We start from the raw sequence: 14133 nt of genomic DNA, 5'->3' as shown, positions 1-14133 counted from the left end.
CTACAATATTGCCAAAGTGACTTTTTTTATTCATGCACCCATGGTATAGCACTAAAGTTAACCAGTATCAGGGCCTGGCTCATACCAACTGGCTGAGTTATTTCGTCTACTTGGTCTACTTGTTTAGTGCCTCATCCATGGTAGATGCTCTCTTGCAGGAATAATACATGATATAAAAATCTTTACACTTTTTTCCCACTCCTATATATCTATGAATATGCCTCTACCCCAGTCCTTTTTTGTTCCTGAGCTTCTTGTCTTCTACAGGCCCTTGACCAAAAGGCCAGGCCATTTGTCACTGCCCAGGAGTCTACATGTACTCTTATCTTGAGCCACACACATGCACTGTGCAAAGCTTCACCTATTGGGAAGATTTTCCCCTACCATGCCTTTCAAGACCACCCCTAAATGAGACTATTGTGCTGCTCTCCATTTTTTACTTGCCCCCAGATGCCAAGCCAGCACAGCTCAGGAATTTTTCTTCTCTATCAGCTGCTTATAAGGGATCCCCTTAATGGCTGTAGGGATCAGCTGAGGAAGGGGACCAGACAAGAGTGGGAGATGATGTGGGGGTCTGTGCTGCCTGCTCATGCAGATTGCTTGTGCTATGGGGTTCTGCTCATCTTCAATCTGGATTTAGCACTTCCTTCTTCTAAGATTAGTACTGGTCTTGTCTGATCTGATGACTTGATAGATCTCATATGTCTCACAATGGACAGTTCTGGATGAATGGTCACTTGATGTCTTATGGTCAGAGACTCTATCAGGGATCAAATGCATTTCAGAAACTACCTTTCAAAAGGAATATAATTATCCACTGTATATGGCATGACCTTATTTCAGAACTCCAAGAATGTTGTTTTGTGATTCCCCAACTGGGGCTTCCCACAGACTTAACAGAACATCTTTTCCCAACACAATTTCCTTAACATCCTAGGGCGTGACTGTTACAAATGTTTATACTGCTTTATTTTTTCCACATTGGTTCCTCTTGTTTAGGCTTTTAATGTCAGGCATTGTATTTGAGAAATTGTTGGTAGAAACAATTTGGATACTAAAATTATGTTACCTTCTTCTAGAGAGGATTAAGGTATACTGTTTCTAGTCTCCTAAGGGCACAGGCATATTGAGATCACCTTAGCCGAATTTCAGAGATTAACATCATTCAAGCTAAACTGCAATTCCCAGCAAGGACCTCTTTGCTTCAACTTTATCCTTACATCTATAGTGCAGCCCTTAGAAGTTCTAATGTGTAGGTAGGTTCAGAACACTAATATCTTTCTTCATATCTCTGTATGGCTGTTAAAAGCTGCACTAAGCACCTCTAGTGCCTGACACTCGGTATACGCTCAATATATTTTTGTTAAATGAGTGAATATATGAATGACTGAATGATGGATACTTAAGTACCCATAATGATAATTGTAATTGATAAACATCACTGACCAAAAAGACAACAATTGGTTCAAAACGTGTTTTTGTGTGTGTGTGGTGCATGTGTGTGTGTGACTGAATTGCAATACTGCAACAATTTTCTCTGGGGACATTCATTTCCTGAATAGCTCCTGCTTAACCCTTACTACATCCAAAGACACAAGCCTCTCCCACCATAAAACACACACATATTTCACTAAGGGATCTTAATAGTAAAAGAGTAGCAGGGTTTCCCTGGTGACGCAGTGGTTGAGAGTCCACCTGCCGATGCAGGGGACACGGGTTTGTGCCCCGGTCCGGGAAGATCCCACATGCCGTGGAGCGGCTGGCCCCGTGAGCCATGGCCGCTGAGCCTGTGCGTCCGGAGCCTGTGCTCCGCAACGGGAGAGGCCACAAACAGTGAGAGGCCCGCGTACCACAAAAAAAAAAAAAAAAAAAAAAAAGAAAGAAAGAAAGAAAAAGAATAAAAAATAATGCTCATTGGAATATTTATATAATTATCTATCAATATTGATTTTATCCATTTCATATATTCACTACAAACACAAATGTGTATGTACTTGAGAAAGACACTGTTAATATATATTTGATAGGGGGATTTTACATGTATTAAGTTTAAATTTGATGAGAATGGAAATCTTTGGACTGTGAGCATGGGTGGGTATGGCCAATCTCCACTTTGTTGCTAGAAAGTTCTAGGACCTCAGTCCAGTTACTTTGTCTTCTAGACTTAAGTTTCCTAGTCTATAAAAATGAGGATGTTTGACTGGATGACTTTTATATATCTTCTAGTTCTCAGATGGTTTTATTTTTATCAAATTATGTATTTGGACCCTTGAAACTTCTCACTGTAACAGTAGAAAATCAACCAAGTATGAGTAACCACTAACAAACTTATTTATAATCCTACTTATTTTGCAACTCAAGGACAAAATGGCACTTGCATACATCAGAAAGTCACAAAGGTGATTTTATTTTCTAAAATGTTACAGTATCATGAAAGAAAGGCACACATAATACTTCCAAAAAAAAAAAAAGCCAACAGATGTTTTTCTGGTTATCTGATTATTTCAGGTAGAAACTTCCTGTTTTCAAACAGCTTAAAATGTGATTTTGATGTGGGCAATGACATTTGTTAGAGATGTATAAAAGAAAATGGATTTTAACATATAATTTCTTTGATGTAACAAAGATTAATTTACAGTGAACTTTTAAAAATAAAAAGATTAAGGTATTCTAGTATTATATTCAGAGAATGAATAATGAAATCATGTAATGCTGTAATGGAAGATTAACTTTAATGATTTGTGAGCATTTAAATGATGATTATATTCACATAGATAGTCATATGCCACATTACTCATTCAGTCTATGACTGTAATTCAGGTTTTTATTCTGGTTATGAGGAATTCTGTACAATAACTAATTGAACCCAAGTCAAAATTTGTATATAGGGAAGAAAAACCACCCTAACACTTAAATTTTGCATTGACTACATCATAGGCAGGAAAAAAAGAAGCAAAATAAAAGTGTCTACATTACTTGTGTCTCCGTCAGTAAGTAATTGCCCTTGAACATTCTTCATTCTTTACCTAACTTAAATATCTCAACTAACCAAACATCCAAAACTCCATCAAACAAAACACCAAGAAAATACCTTCACAAGAAAGAAGAGATTGTGTTCTTAGATCTGTCCTCCTTTTCCTATGAAATTTAAAAGCACTATTCATTCATTTATGCACAAAATTTATTAGAAACTGTGACAAGAATTGCTACATGCTCACGCATTTCCTCCTCCTCCTCCTGTATAGATAGCTATGTCACATCTCCCAGACTCCTTTGCATTATGCCTAAGTGAATGGAACATGGGCAGAAGTGATAGCCTCCACCCCCAGGCTTAGAAAATAAAACCTTCCCCATATGATCCCCTTTTTAATTCTCTTCCTTTTAAAATCCTAAGCTCCATGAGGGCAGATATTGTCTTTCTTGTTCACAGGTATATTTTGGAACAAAATTTATGCTGGTAGATGGCAGATGGCACACAATAATTATTGTTACTTATTGTCTGAGTGCTTCCATGTGCCCATGTTACAGTATGAGGAAATGTCAGAAAACCAGGCCAGTTAGGTATATTGTAAAAGCCTCAAAAAGTCTTTATCACTGGGGAGCGATCAAAGTTTTTTAAACAGAAAAATAATGGATCAGATTTGTGATTTTAAAAGATGTCCTCGGCAATAATGAGATAATATCTAGTGAGGGGCAAGGCTTCAGTTGTTTTTTTTGTTTTGTTTTTTTCCTTAAATTACTATGAGACTAAAAGCCGTGCTTGGTTTTTTTGTTTGTTTGTTTTGAGTTAGAAATTTTGATATTCTTACATCTGTAGGATAGGACTTCACACGTCATGTATTTTCTAAAGCATAAATCAACTCATGCCACTCCTTTGCTCTCAAGATTCCAGTGGCTTCTCAGGACCCTTAGAAGAAAATCCAATAAAATCTATGATATAGAAGGTTCCACACATCCAGTTCCTGTCACCTCTCTGACCTCACTTCTTCCGTCTCAATCTCTTGTACAATGAGCTCCAGCCAAGCAGGAATCACAGCTCAGCCTTAAAGCAGTGAGCATAGTTCTGCCCCAGGGCCACAGTTCTTCTGTTTCTTCCTCCAGAAATGTTCCTCCTTATTGGTACTACTTAAGATACAGTTTCAACAGCTGTAATGAAGACCCACAATAAACAATGTCTTAAGCAAAATGGGTATTTAAATTATATCTCATGTAAATGTCCATATCAAGAGTTCAAGGTAAGTATACAACCCTGTAATTAATAAGGACCCATATCACCCTGCCATCCTTATAAAGTTTCTATCCACCTCTCTAAAGTGACAGTTCACAGCATCATATCTGCTTCCACCAGCAGAAAGGGAAGAAGAGCACAGGGAATGTACACACTTGCATTTTACCACATGACACAATGGTTGGACACGTTATTTCCATTACTCCTTTACTATGGAGTAATTCCTTGGATAGCTTATTTGGCACTTCCTGGTTCTACTCTCTGAGAGAGATTTCCTTATCACTGTCCTCCATGGCCCCTGGCTTTGCATTTAGAAGATTCTTCCTGGTTTATTATCTTTCATGGCTACCTCTGAAATGTGCTCAGGAGAGTATGTTCAGTGTGTTATTGAAAGGAAAATGTGTAGACTTCAATGAAATAATTACTAAGAAGAAAGCCTAGAATAGAGAAAACTCAATATCCTTTTGAAAAATTAGAAGGTATTGAAAAGAAAATAGAGAGAGATAATAAGGATAGAGGCTGAAAGTTAGGAAATAAAAAACAAAAAATGTAGAAAGGATAAATCAAAATGAAGGGTTTCTTGTTTTTGTTTTTGGGAAGACCAATAAAATGCTATACCAATCAAGTGTTTAAAAAAATCAGAAAGAAAAAATAAGTATGGAAAAAAGAAAGGAAACACACAATCACAGATAGATAAAATTATGAGTAAATACTACATATAAATATATGGCAACAAATTTCAAATTCAAATGATTGTTTTCTTGTATAAAGCTACACATACATATGTGTACATTCACAAGCTGCTACTCAAGATGACAGTGTCCTGTCTAAAACACACTCAACTCTATGCGCTTTCCCTGCTTTATTTTCCTTCATTATACTTGTCATTGCCAGATATTATGTTATATATTTATTTGTTTTTCTATTTATTATCTTCCCACAAACACAAATTTAACTTGCCTGAGGGCTGGCATTTCATTTGTCTTGCTCATCAGTTTTTCCAGTGATTAGAGCAGTTCCTAACACAGAGTAGGCATACAATGAAATACTTATTAAATCAATAAAAACCTATCCTTTGTGTTTTCTGATGCATTTTAAAAAGTGTTCTTCCCTACTAATTGACACATTGTAGAAAATAGTTCATGTGTAATTTGAAAGCCTTAATTTTGCAAAACTGCCTCCAAATTGAGACATGAAAAAAATTTAGGAATAGACTTCTTCAGTTCCCAAAGAGAGGTTAAAATCATATTTTACTTGAATTTTTCTTCCCATATATAATGTAAGTGCACTTTTCTGCACAGGCTAAAGCAAGCTGCCTCACACCCCAGATTAGAGAATTGGGCCTATTTAAGGGAAGAAAATTCATTAAATGAGAAAATTAGTATTGTAAGGTTCATTTCTTTCCAGATAAAAATAGAACTAATATTAAAATCTCATAGAAAGCATATTCCTAATAAGAATTCTACAAACATTGTTTTCAAAAGAATTCAAGGAATTTACTAGACATGGCCTTCACTATAAATAACCACTAATGCCCACAATTCAGCATTCAAATGAGTTGTTTGTAATATTTCTTTCAAAGAATTGCAGCACTTAACTTACTGAAAAGGACATTACATGAAATTGGGGAGGGGGTACTCCCCTAGTAAAATGTGTAAAATTTTCTTCCTTTCAGAATATCTAAAAATAGGATAAAAAATAGGATAAAACTGATAGACAACTTAATAGAGAATATTCACTACCCATTTACACACACAAAAAGCTGAAAACAGTTACTGTTGTTTCTAAATGAGAGATAAGGAAGATGGCTGTTTCAGGCCTTGGACAAGGCCAAACCTAATCCCTCTACTCTATCCCTCTCAAACCAATAGGTTCCAGTGCCTGGAGCAGGAGAACAAGGCTGTGGGCACCAGTGGAATCCTGAAGGACAGAGATGTATAGACGAGAGTCAAGGTAAGAGCAGCAGAGAATTGAACTGAGAATTAAAGCCAACTCTTGATTTGAAAGAGAGCCTGGCTAGGCTTTCAAAGAGAGCCTAGTCGTGGTACTGTTTGTTCCTTGGAAGATAAGCTAATTTCCCTCAAAGAACCGAGAAGCCAGATGGACAAGTTGAGTTCTCTTTGTTATTGTCACTGAAAGAGTACCAGCTTTTGAGGAGAAAAGGGAACACAGTGAACAAACTGCTTGCAAGTGAACCACTAGCCCATGAAAATAGCAACCACTGTGCCTCTCACTGTAACTATCAGTGATGTTAAGGAACTCTGGCCATTAGACAAAAGACCCAGAGACTGGAAAGTGATCCTGTATCCAAAGAGAGACAAAACAAACTTATCCTTAAATAATTTAGACTGCTCAAGTATGAATGCACTATCTTAATACCCGCTATCCTCACCTGCCCCCAAAATATTCAGGAAATTCAAGTTCAGCTCACAAACAAGTTTGGAAAAATAAAGCGTATCACAATTTCTGTTCAACATTGTACTAGCAGACATAGAGCACTAAGGCAAGAAAAGTAAATGCAAGATATAAAAAATAGAAAAATTGAAAGAAGAAACCTGAAAAATAAGAAAAGGAATATAAAATTATTTGTAGATAATATAATAGTATTTTATAAATTCCATAAAATCTACAGAAAAAAAATTTAAGCCGTAAGTAAATTTAGCAAGATTGCCATAGAAGATCATTTTTTATAAGTATTGTATTTCTATGTGCCATCATCTAACATTACAAAATAAAATATTTAAATGGTACCACTTAGATCAGCATCAAAAATCAAATACATCCATAGAATATAAAGCACCAAGAGTAATGATGTGTCAATATAGATTCATCAATTGTAAAAAAATGTACCACTCTGGAGAGGATTAGACATCAGGGAAATAAAACCTAAATGAAATACAACTGCACAAATGCCAGTATGGCTAAAATGAAAAGATCGACAATATCAAGTATTGGCAAGGTTGCAAAGCAATAGGAGCTTTCACACTCTACTGGTAGGAAGATAAATTGGCACACCACATTGGAAAACTGTTCGGTGGTATGGACTAAAGCTGCACATGAACATGCCCTATGACAATGCTATCACACTACTACATATATACCCAGAAGAAATTCACATATACGTACATCTAGAGACATATGTAAGTACATTTATAACAGCATTATTTGTGAGAACCAGAAACTGGAAACAAGTCAAATATCCATCAACAGTAAATTAGATGAGTAAATTTTAGTAAATTTATCCAATGGAAAACTAGAGAGCAATAAAAATAAACTAATAGAGAAATGTATTAACAAAACTCTAAAAGAAGTTAAAAATAATAGATTTGGTATATTATTTTATGTAATTAAAATATTATCTAATTACATAAGCCTATTATATAATGTATAAAATATTGACTATTATTATAAAATATTATGTTTACAATATTATAATTATATACACGTCAAAGATTTTTTCAACATTGGACAAAATCATCTTAAAGACCATATGAAATAATAAATGCTAAAAAAGGCAAAAAATTATGAAATAGTAAAAGTAAGGGGAGATTAGCCTGACCAATTATCTAAGTGATTATACAGCCTTACTAGATGTTAAAACTAATATAATCAAAACTATGAGCTGTTGGTATGAGAATATGCAAATAAATCAGTGAAACAAAATAGAGATCCCCCCGCACCCAACAATAGTATCTTAATTCAGTGAGAAAGAAGATAGTTTACTGAATCAGTGGTGCTGGCAAACTCCAAATCACAGCATAAAACAAACAAAAAACAAATTTATTAAAGACTTAAATGTAAAAATAAAAATATTAGAAGAAAACTTAAGAAACTGTATTTGAAACCTAGTGCCTGAAAAGACTTTTATAACCAAGACAGGAAATAGACTTTTTGCAACTTGGTATTAAAAAATCAAAAAGGAAAGAGGTGAGAAAGTATGCAATTAAGCAAGAGTTTCTCAGAATTGACACTACTGACACTGTGGGTTGGATACATCTTTATACAGGAGCCTACCTTGTCCAGCATAAGATTTTGAGCAGCATCACTGGCCTCTACCCACCAGATGCCCATAGCACTTCCCACACTTCCTATAAGTCATAACAATTGAAAATATCTTTAATCATTGCCAAATATGCATCACTGTGATAAATCTTTGTCATAGGATGTTAGCTAATCCCAAAAAGAATGCATTAGCTTGCCTGATAATATTTAGCTGGTTCAGGTGGGATATCACAGCACAGAACTACTCTAACACGAGAAAAAATGCAGAAAAATGTCCATGACATAATATTATTTTTGTATCAGAAAGGAAAAAAAAAGTGTGTGTGTGTGTGTGTGCTGTTTTTCATCCTTTATATATTTTAAAAATAGGGCTTCCCTGGTGGTGCAGTGGTTGAGAGTCTGCCTGCCGATGCAGGGGATGCAGGTTCATGCCCCAGTCTGGGAAAATCCCACATGCCACGGAGCAGCTGGGCCCGTGGGCCATGGCTGCTGAGCCTGCGCGTCCGGAGCCTGTACTCCGGGAGAGGCCACAACAGTGAGATGCCCGCGTACCGCAAAAAAAGAAAAAGAAAAAAAAAAAAGATAGATAGTAATTATTGAGTTCTTTGTTTTTAAAAGAAGAAGCATAATATGAAATGTCAAGTTAAAGTTTTGGGGTATTTTTTGGAATTCAAAAAGAGGATCATTTTGGAAGTTCAATTTTGAATAAGTAAATTGACCAGGAGTTAGTAATAACATAATAGCTAGTATGATTCTTTAATCAGTTTTTTTTTTTTTTTTTTTTTTTTTTTTGGGGTATGCGGGCCTCTCACTGTTGTGGCGTCTCCCATTGCGGAGCACAGGCTCCGGACGCGCAGGCTCAGCGGCCATGGCTCACGGGCCCAGCCGCTCCGCGGCATGTGGGATCTTCCTGGACCGGGGCACGAACCCGCGTCCCCTGCATCGGCAGGCAGACTCTCAACCACTGCGCCACCAGGGAAGCCCTCTTTAATCAGTTTTTGACACTAAACCACGACCTACATTTGGGAATAAATATTTTATGCCCTAGGGTGTCCAAAACAATCCAATTTAATCCTCCATTAAATTACGTTTCTTTCAAACAAAGGATATTTAGCTACCAAATGTTTTGATACTTTAAAAATATTTTTATAAATAAATTCACCATTTGGAAAAAACATATCTTTTATCAAGTCATGATCCCTATTTTGAATCAGAAACAATTATTACCTGAAATTATTTTAATATACCTGCCAAGTTCTATAAAAAGACATCACAACATTTGCTAACATTTCCTGTGAGCAAAAGATGTTCTTAACTTGAATGATTGCTTAAAATTGCCAACATTTTTACAGTGTCTATCATATATCATGATTTTCTCAGATAATCTCCAATTTTCAGATGAAGGAACTAAAATTAATAAAGGTTAAATAACTTGCCCAAGAACACATACTTAATAAGTAAAGGGATTGTGATTGCTACCTAGTTCTATCTGATTCTAATGTATAAATCATTGTATTAAACAAATATCATGACAACAAGCATATTAGTTAGACTCTTTGTTCTCACCCTATAGGGATGGAACAAGATCCAATACAATGAAAGTTTTAATAGAGAGGTTCCAAAACCCTCAGGAACCACTTGCTGTAGTGAATATTTGCCAACTGACTTCCCAGCATCCATTCTTCCATTCCACGTTCTCAAAAGCTACTAATTGCTTTTCGGGAAGTATACTAGCTTCTAATTGTTGCATTTAAAAAATGAACACAGGAGAAGCTCTTTCAGAATGTCAGAGAAAAAAAACCTTTCAAAATTCATTACTCCATAAAGGCAATGACAACACTATCAGAAATTGTCAGAATCTATATTTCAGAACTCCTGAAATTAAACAGAAGGCTTATAATAATCCAAGGAGCATGTATTCAAGAAAAAGGGCTGAATCTCAGTGAGGACAGTGAGTTTCACGGCCTCTTAACTTGCTTTATTCCCATGACCCTCTTTTTAGTTCCACCATAGCCTTGAAACCAGCAGACTCACACCATGGTAGGTATGCAAGCCAAATGACTAGCAGACACTGAAGGGGGAAGAATTGTTCTGAAGCTTCCTCAAAAGTCTAATTCCCAGAGAATTGTCACTATTTGACATGTCTGTCATCTCTTTGGAAAAGCCCCATTCACAGGACTCATCTGTATTTTACCTAAGCTGGCTCAGTGGAAAGAGCCCTATCCTCAGGGAGTTTGTTAAAAACAATCAAATGACAATAGATAGTAACTCAAAACCACGTGAAGAAATAAAGAACACCACTAAAGGTAATTACATAGGTAATATAAAATACAGTATATATGTATTTTTGTTTGCACTCTTTACTCCTGCTATCTGATTTAAAAGATAACATAGGGCTTCCCTGGTGGCCCAGTGGTTGAGAGTCCGCCTGCCGAAGCAGGGGACACAGGTTCGTGCCCCAGTCTGGGGCGGAGCGGCTGGTCCCGTGAGCCATGGCCGCTGAGCCTGCGCGTCCGGAGCCTGTGCTCCGTAACGGGAGAGGCCACAACAGTGAGAGGCCCGCGTACCGAAATAAATAAATAAATAAAAGATAACATAAAGCCATAATTATAAAATTTTGTTAATAGGCTTATAATATATAAGAAGTATTTTGCACGACAAGAATAGCACAAAGAAGTAGGTTGGGAAAGGCACTATTTAGGAGCAAAGTTTTAGTATAGTATTAAAATTAAGTTGTTATTAATGTGAAGCAGATTAAGATGCTAATTATAATCCCCAGGGCAACTACTAAGAAAATAACTTAAAAAATATATAGTAACAGAAACAAGGGAAGTAAAATAGAACACTAAAAGTTATCTATTTAATGGAAAAGTATATGATGACTTTTTAGATATGTTCTCTTCTACAGGTTTTACAGTTTTACATTTTACATTTAGATTTATGATTCATTTTGAGTTAATTTTTGTACAGTGTAAGGTCTAGGTCAAGGTTAATTTTTCTGCCAATCAGTGTCCGGTTGTTCCAGTGGCATTTGTTGAAAAGGTTATTCTTCCTTGAATACTTTTGCTCCTTTGTCAGAGAGAAATTGGTCATGTTTTTGTGGGTATATTTATGTTTTCTATTCTATTCTATTAGTACATGAGTTTATTCCTCCACTAATACTACACTGTCTTAATTACTGTAGCTACATGGTAAGTCTTAAAATTGAGTAATAGGATTCCTCCAACTTTATTCTTGTTTTTCAAAATAGTTCCAGCTATTTTAATTCCTTTGAACTCCACAAAATTTTAAAATAAGCTTGTCTTTATCTACAAATAGTGACATTTTTTAAGACTTTTCCTTAAAGAATGAAAAGGGAGTATAATATACATGAGTTTCAACATCTTGATGTAGAAAGTAGTGTTGTACATTAGAAAGCGCTTTAACAAAGAGCTAGTCAACTAAAGATTAAGATCTAGTTTTGTCACTTATTAGCTACCTGACTTTGGGCATATAATTTACTTTCTCTGATTTTCAGTTTCTTTATCTGGAAAGTGAGTAGGTGGGTAGTAGGCTTATAAAAAAACTGAGCTCCTTATATAATGGAATCAGTTTAAATACTATCTGTAGATTGATGGTAATCAACAATCCGTCACAGTTGCAGCTGAGGTCTGCAACAAGATACATTAAGCTTGTATCGAAATGTTTATGAAAATAACGTGAAAGTAGTAAAATTCTGAATAAAATAGATTGTGATTAGAAAATAAAGAATAGCAAGCTAGGCATGGAGAGAGGCAGATTATTCACTATTAGTGTGGTAATATTTGCATAGGGTGACCTGCTATCTCAATTTATTGAATTGAAAATGCCAGTGATTGCAACAGCACTATCAATTTTATGTTCCACCAAGAAATAAAATAATGCTATCAATTGTAATTATAAAACATCGTCTAATTTTTTTAGGTATTAAAATATGGAAACAATTGGCAACTTAAAATCAGTGAAAGAATACAATTCCTTCAAGCCTTCAAACCTGTCCTTGTAGTAAATCGGACAAACTGAAATTGTGGCTCTGCCGCATATAAGTTGTATGACCTCTGGAAAGTTATTTGATCTCTCCAAGCCTCAGTTTGTTCATCTTAAAAAAATGAGGATAATAAGAGTAAACTGCTTCAAAAAACTTTACAGATCAAAAAGTCAGTGCCTTCAAAATGCTTAATGTTGTACAGAGCTGTAACAAACAATAGCTAATTCACTGGTACTTTAAGGGTTATTATTAGAAAGAACTACTATTATTGGGCCCTGGTAGTAGATTAGTAGTTTTTCTTACTGAAAGCTGGGCATGTTTTTCCTGTTCCCTTATCTCTGTCAGAGCTCAGGACCTCAAGCATTCTTACTTCCTCAAATTTTTTGTTTTCCAGTATCTCCTAGAAATCTAGCTCTAGCCTTTAAAATCTCCAGGTAAATACCTTAACAACTTTATATCTCCTTTCAGTCTTTATTTGGAGTAACATTTAGCCTTCAGTGAATACTCAGTGTACTCTTGTATGTTTTCTTTATTGTACTTACTTAAAACCTTCATACTAAACAAGAAGTAGCTATACAAGTAGTTCATAGGAGATTGTTTATGCTAGCATTTCCTAAACCTTGCTCTTTCAACAGTTCTTGCTGTAAATACAAATACAGATTCTGGGAACACACTGCTTTAGCCGATTGGGATGGAACGCTAATATCTTCCTTTTCTGGAAGCTGGCCAATTGACCTTGCTAAATGGTCATGTCTGGTAACCCCTGGTTTAGGCCTCCCAGGATCTTCCCTGTGAAGTCCCCAGACCACCTGAATCAGATTTACCTAGATTGATAAGAACATTTCCAGGTCAGAGTGTTGGCTTCAGAGCATGTACTATATTTTTATGATTATACATGTATTAGCTTTTGCTTACATATTGTTTGTATCCCCACTGGACTGTAATTTTTCACTAATTTTCTAGCACCTTTGCTCTAAGAAGGAAAAGGTGTGGAAAGGGGATTAGAGATCGTGGCACAGATTACTCAGGAAATGTTTGTTCATAGGAATCATCTTTTGTTTGCGTACAAAGAAATCTGTAACTTATCACCATATAACTTATACAATGAGATACAATTTAATAATGTTAAGTAAGATAAGTCTGAAGGCTACTTTTCTAAAAGAGAAGCCAAAATTTATTTACTGTTTACTAATTAGTCCTTATGATAATAGAGCTTAGGAGTTAAGGCAGTTAGCTTAAAATTAGAATTGAGTACATTTTGGTCACTACCAATTACCAGCTGTGACCTTCAGTATTTTATTTAAGCTATCTAAGCCTGAGTTTGTATAGTCTTTTAAAAAGACCTATAGGATAAATATCACATGATCATCTTAATAGATGCAGAAAAAGCATTTGACAAAATTCAACACCAGTTCATGGTAAAAACTCTTGACAAAGCTGGTGTAGAAGGAACACATCTCAGCATAATAAAGGTCATTTATGACAAACTCATAGCTAAAATTACACTCAATGGTGAAAAACTGAAAGCTTTTCCTCTAAAATCAGGAAAATGACAAGGACGCCCCCTCTCGCCATTTCTATTTGACATAGTATTGGCCATAGTACTAGCGATAGCAATCAGAAAAAATAATAAATAAATAAATAAATGGCATTAAAATTGGAAAGGAAAAGGTAAAACTGTCCCTGTTTGCAGATGGCATGATACTATATACAGAAAACCCTAAAGTTTATACTAAAAAAACTATTAGAACTAATAAGTGAATTCAGCAAGGATATTACTCAGCCATAACAAAGAATAAGATTTTGCCATTTGCAACAACATGAATGAACCTGGAGGCTATTATGCTTAGTGAAGTAAGTCAGACAGAGAAAGACAAATACCATATATTTTAATGTA

General features: G+C 35.5%; 1 long non-coding RNA gene across 1 annotated transcript in view; it reads left to right on the top strand.

Moving 5' to 3' along the window:
- The window catches only part of LOC308625576, a 74950-nt gene that overhangs the window by 7430 nt on the left and 53387 nt on the right, over positions 1 to 14133 (top strand). Inside the window, exon 2 of the long non-coding RNA XR_014017119.1 lies at positions 6100 to 6181. This is a non-coding gene — a long non-coding RNA (uncharacterized lncRNA). The remainder of the gene's footprint in view (positions 1 to 6099; positions 6182 to 14133) is intronic.

The sequence above is a fragment of the Mesoplodon bidens genome, assembly GCF_964165515.1.
Source record: "Mesoplodon bidens genome assembly, chromosome: 11".
NCBI classification, from domain to species: Eukaryota; Metazoa; Chordata; class Mammalia; order Artiodactyla; family Ziphiidae; genus Mesoplodon; species Mesoplodon bidens.
Note: the sequence above shows the minus strand (reverse complement) of the source record. Positions and strands in the feature narration are given on the sequence as shown.